Raw genomic sequence first — 5,812 nt, 5'->3', positions numbered from 1 at the left:
TAGTGCTGAAGGAGCTGGACACACGGTGGCGTTTAATCGTGGCTCTGACCGTTTATTTCCACGTTTGATTCCTTACAGAAACAGAACAGAGACTCCGGCTTAGCAACAGACATGGATTGCATAGCAATGGCAAGATAACTATCAGAAATTACAGAGACCGCTCACAACATCCTTACCTTACAGAAACAGAACAGAGACTGAAGGGAAATAGCGTTTTCGCGCGTTCTAGCTGCTGCGCTACTACGGTGGCCTCTAAGGACCAACAGTCCTAATTACTGAACTCCAAAACAATACAAACCAAAAGAAAAAATGAGGTTGCAGCACCATCTAGCAACCATAATGGGCAACTGTCCTACACACACAAACAGTTGTTTGTAACGTTTGCACAAAGACACGTGTATGGGGGAAGAATATTGACTCATCTTCGGACTACCTGTGCACAGTTAAGGTCCTGAAACACACTACCAGTTCATGGATGGATGGATCTGCAGCTGGTACAAAATGCAGGACAAGGTTGTCTTTGCAAATGATACTTTTGAGTTTGGGATTCCTCTGGACTTCTTTAATTTTGTACCAGACTTGTGTTGTGAAATGTGATGCAATTCTGTTTAAAGCAGAATAAATCAAGCAAAAGCAATCCACAGTTTTTTCAAATATTTATTAATTTTTTGGGGGATGGAAAGCCTTTTTTTTTTGACCAGGTGAGTCAACATTTTTCTCAAATGATACAAATATTGAAAAGCCAAAAGAGAGTTCAGATATAGAACAACTATATACTAAGTTGGAATATAGGAATATATTGACTCTGACTAGATTTCCTGCAAAGCTGTTAAGAAAAAAAATTGAAAGTATGGTAATATTACTATCGGCTGAAAATAGATCAGCACTGTAGCTGGAAAAGAAACAGTCAACCACCTCCCAACCAACCTGCTATACAGGATATGATGATCTTGATGATTGGTCTGAGTTACAGTTGAGAGAACTGCTGGTTTTTAAAGTATTGTAAGCTTCAGGGCTCTGTCTCAACAGCAAAATACTGACCTTTTCCCTAAATAAAGAATAATATGCATTAGAGGAAAACCAGAAGACACCACTGTTTCAAGCTGCAGAGAAAGACTTATAGTAGCTGTTGGGGGGGTTGGTTCAGCCTCATCCCACCACAGTTTAAAGAGCTCTGATTCAAATGTTATTGATTCCTTTTTATTGTCTTCCACAATCTTCTAACATCCAGACATTGAAATCTGTCTCTCATCACTCATTTCAGTTAGTCTCACTAAGTTCCACCTTCATCACAGGCTGGTAGGCGTCTGACATGGTTGCCTTGATGGTAACTTCTTTGCCTCTGTAACTCAAGACTCTGCCATCTGGTTTACTTCTGATGAAGGAGTCACTTGTCTCATTATACATCTCATGATACAGATGCTCATCACACTCTTTGCTCTTATGAAAGATTCCCACTGCGTACCAATTTGAGTACAAATTGAAGTCGTAGGGATTGGAGAACATTATAGCAATTTTTTCTCTACTTTGTTTGTTGTCATTGTTCAGGAGGTCGTAGGTGACGACACCGACAGCTCCACGAGCGGTGTTTGGAGTCTTGATGAACACAGCACTCTCCAGTGCATTGGAGCGAATGGTGGGTGGAAAGGGTGAAGCGCAGCTTCCACTGTCCATGTACCACCTGTTTGGTGGAGTAACAGATCAAACATCATCAGACTGTCATTGTTAAAGACAGTTTTTGTGGCGCTAACCTACCTTGGGTTAGAAAGAGAGAAGCTGCTGCATCCATTTGTTATGATTATAAAACACTGGCGATGTGTTGGAGCGATTTGACCGATGGCCTGGCCAACAGCTGTGACTAAGCCAGCTATTGCAACACCAGTATTGACAGCTCCAGAAGCATCCATGGGTGCCGCATATGAATCAAGAACGTGACTCTGATGAATTGATAAAAATTGTCAGTTTTTCTTGGTACTTGCTACTTAATATGTGTAATTATTATGACACTTTAAAAAATCATTCACAGAAACACCTTTTTTTTTTGTGGCATGATCTATACTACTCAGAGAAAATGGAGGTTATTTGGTCGTTGGGGTGAAATTTCAGATGGACCTAAAATGCTGTCTGACATTTCCAGATGGCCTTCATGTGACCTTTAAATTTGAATGTCCAACTGTTCAGTGTTTCAGGACTTCTCTGCAAAGCTTGCTGCACTCAACAGAAACATTCACAACAAATGATTAATCCGTGATTGAATCATTATATTTGGTATTTAAACATTATGCCTGTCAGTGGCCCGTCTGTCTCTCCTGTGCATCCCACGTGTTGTCTGGGTCTAGTCCTTGTCTATGTCTCTCTCTGTTCACCTCGTCTCTCTCACCTCACACTTCCAATCATCCAATCTAGGAACTGATGCGTTGGTTCCAGAGGTTCAAGCTCGCCAAAAAAAAAGTTGTCAGAACAAAGAAGGCACATGGTGGCCACAGGGGGTGGCCTCTCCACCAGCCTCATGATGAGCTCAGTGGAGGACATCCACAACCTCCACCTGTTGAAGGAGTCGAGTCGTTGAGACGCAGACCAGACGAGGACAGCTCTTCAGCCTTCAGGGCAAATTACCAATTTGGTGGTGTGCCGGAAAAAATTACAACTGTGCGGGGTGCGCTATGCTCCACCACCTGCACTAAACTGCACTGTGCCACAAAATTAGAGCCCCATGAGACCAAGACCACACTGAACAACTGATCAATGGGCCCTTCACATTGAATTTTCAAACAGGAAGTTGTCACATGAAGAGTCCACTGAGCTCAGAGTGTCATCAGCAGATTGGACAGAAATTCAGAGTGAATGGAAGAGTCCCAGAGCAACAGAGAAGTGGACGTTGTCCTCTGTCAACATCCCACACTGAAGACTTCTTCATGATGAACAGAACCCTGTGCAAATCGATGATGATTCCAGGCACATTTTAAAGGAGGTGAGAGACTCCCAAGTGTTTTGTCAGACCTCTGGAAAACATTGACATCAGTAATGTGATCTGTATGATAGACCAATTGCAACTTGCCTGAACAAACAACCAGACACAGGCCTCGTGGTCTTCATGAACCAAGGAGCATTTACCTGGACCAGGGGAGAGAAAATCTCTAGGATCAGCTGATAACTCTGTACCCAGAAACTCAATGACCTGGGAGATGCCTCAGCAGACAATAAGTCCGCTTGAGAGCAGCTGAGACATCATCAGCAAGCTGGAATTAATTCTCAAGGTCACATGATAAGTTGAGACAACATGTTTTGTTGTGGTCGACCCTCCACTGCTGTTGGCTTTTGGTTTAATAAACAGTGAGAAGAGGAAATCACCACTGATGCTTCTATTTAAATGTTCTACTTCCATCATATAAAATCACTGCAGTATCAGCTTTCTATAATTTAATGCCAAACACCACAAACTTTTTGTGAGTAGTATATATCGTCTGATTTGTCTTACCTGTTCAATGGGTGCGAGGTGAAGTGAAGAAAAAACAGAACAACAGACTGTTTAAAATCGCTTTTTATCTTTAGATCTGTTTTTTTTTTTTTGTGATGTGCAGGAGAAGTGAAAGCTGGCAGCTTCTGTTGCTCTGATATCTGAAGAAATATGTTGCAGAGCGAGATGCAGATTTCTGACAGAAAAATGACATTTGTTCAGGTGAACGCTGAGCTGTACGGAACACAAAGCAGAGTGATGGATTATTTATAATGCCTTGTTCTCTCTCGATCTCAGTCTGTTTGTGTGTATGTGCAGCTTCTGCTGCTCTCATATGTGAACAAATACGTTGTAGAGTGAGAAGCAAATCTCACACAGACAAGAAGCCTTTGCTCAGGAGAGTTTTCTGAAGTCTTGCTGTAATGTCCAGTCGATGTTTTTCTTCTGCAGGTGTGTTTTTTGAACTCTGTAGGGAAGCTTGTTGGAGAGTTGTGTATTTAAGGAAGTGACCTTAAAAAAAAAAAAAACTTTCATCGATGACAATAATTAGAGCAACTTGATCATAAAATCAATCAATCAAACTTTATTTACAAAGCGCTTTTCATTTTAAAACAAACATCTCCACGTGCTTTACAGCATTTAGAAAAAGAATCAATTTCTAATACAATAAAAACACATAAAATAGTTAAACACACAGCGCCACACCCTCAACACAATTGCTCACAGGCACACATACACGTACACACACACACACACACACACACACACAGTCTTGTATTTCTATCCTTGTGGGGACCGTCCATTGACTCCCATTCATGTCTAGCCCCTAACCCTGACCCTTACCCTAACCCTAACCCACACCATAACAAAGCCTAACCCTAAAGAAATGTTTTTGCACTTTTACTTTTTTCAGTAACAACAACATGGTCAAGAAAACACTGTTTCTCCTACTTAGGACCGGAAAAAGGTCCCCACAAGGCACGTCGTTTCACGTTTTACTATCCTTGTGGGGACATTTGGCCCCGACAAGGATAGAAATACAAGAACACACACACACACACTTTCACCACTTACAGTAGGGAGACACGGCATGGTACTGAAGATCATGGGAAAGAAGTTTTCAACATATGGACATTAGTTAAAGTAATCATCTGTGCTGTATTTCCACAACATCCTTCTAAAACAAACTGTCAGACTTTGTGTTTGTGTGTGTGTGTGTGTGTGTGTGTGTGTGTGTGTGTGTGTGTGTGTGTGCTAAGAGTTCATTGTGTGTATAAGTTATCAGATTTGTGTGTGGAGTGATAATCCTGGAATGAGATGCATACTTCAGTTTGCATATCAAAATATTTGTGTGCATACACACAGATTTGTCTGCATTTGTGTGCGTCATTACATTTGTATGTGGGATATAATGTGCATGCATGTGGGATAATTATTTATTTTTGTTAATAAAACTCCATTCAAGTCCTGCAGTGCTGTCAACAAGCACTCAACTGGCACTCATGAGCCACAGACTTTCTTCTCTGACTGTGAAAAACAAGAGATCAGTTTTCATCATCTCTTTCTGTTCCTGCAGCTCAGATGAAATGCTTCACCTGCTGTAATGAATGTCAGTTATGTTGCACTGCGAGGTGCAGACCTTCTGTCTCTCCCTACTGAGGGTTTTACTTTCTGCTTTGGGTTGCCAGATGGGAAATGTACAGTAATCATACCAGTGACTCAAAATCATCCTATTTTTAGAAAAGTAATCATACAACCCTACAACCTCAAGGAACACGAGGTATGTGTGTGTGTGTGTGTGTGTGTGTGTGTGTGGACCAAAATTCGTATTTCACCAACAGAGTGAGGACATTTTTGCCGGTCCTCATTTTTCAAAAGGCCTTTTTTGACCTTTTTGAGGGTTCAGACTTGGTTTTTGATTTAGGGTTACAATTGGGTGTAGGTTAGGTTTAGGGCATAGGTCAGGGTTAGGCATTTATTTTTGATGGTTAGAGTTAGGGTAAGGGGCCAGGAAATGCATTATGTCAATGAGTGTCCTCACAACGATATAAGTACAAACGTGTGTGTGTGTGTGTGTGTGTGTGTGTGTGTGTGTGTGTGTGTGTGTGTGGTTAGGTTTTGGATTTATAGATCAGCTCATGTTGCAGCACGGTAATACACAGCTGCATATTGAAGGATCTGGATACAATTAAGCTGAAAACATCCCAGTTGACTCGTCATCCATGTAGCATGTTTGGGATGATCTGGAGCAGCGTAAGCAATGGAGCTGCAGTTCCTGCTCATATCCAACAACAACCAATGAGGGGTTGTCAAACTTTTTTTTTTTTAATCGTGATTAATCACAGAATTAGAATT

At 41.4% G+C, this 5,812-nt stretch overlaps 1 long non-coding RNA gene across 2 annotated transcripts; it reads right to left on the bottom strand.

The window, feature by feature from the left end:
• Positions 1-566: 566 nt before the first annotated feature.
• On the bottom strand, positions 567-3,554 carry LOC115387762 (uncharacterized). 2 transcript variants are annotated; one of them, XR_003931411.1, is made up of 3 exons: positions 3,479-3,554; positions 1,756-3,114; positions 567-1,681 (listed from the first exon to the last, which is right to left on the bottom strand). It is a non-coding gene; the product is annotated as an uncharacterized LOC115387762 (long non-coding RNA). The 2 variants fall into 2 exon arrangements; XR_003931410.1 differs by lacking the exon at positions 3,479-3,554 and having other exon boundaries at positions 1,756-3,472.
• Between the last annotated feature and the right edge of the window lie 2,258 nt (positions 3,555-5,812).

The sequence above is a fragment of the Salarias fasciatus genome, chromosome 4, assembly GCF_902148845.1.
Source record: "Salarias fasciatus chromosome 4, fSalaFa1.1, whole genome shotgun sequence".
Classification (NCBI taxonomy): Eukaryota; Metazoa; Chordata; class Actinopteri; order Blenniiformes; family Blenniidae; genus Salarias; species Salarias fasciatus.
Note: the sequence above shows the minus strand (reverse complement) of the source record. Positions and strands in the feature narration are given on the sequence as shown.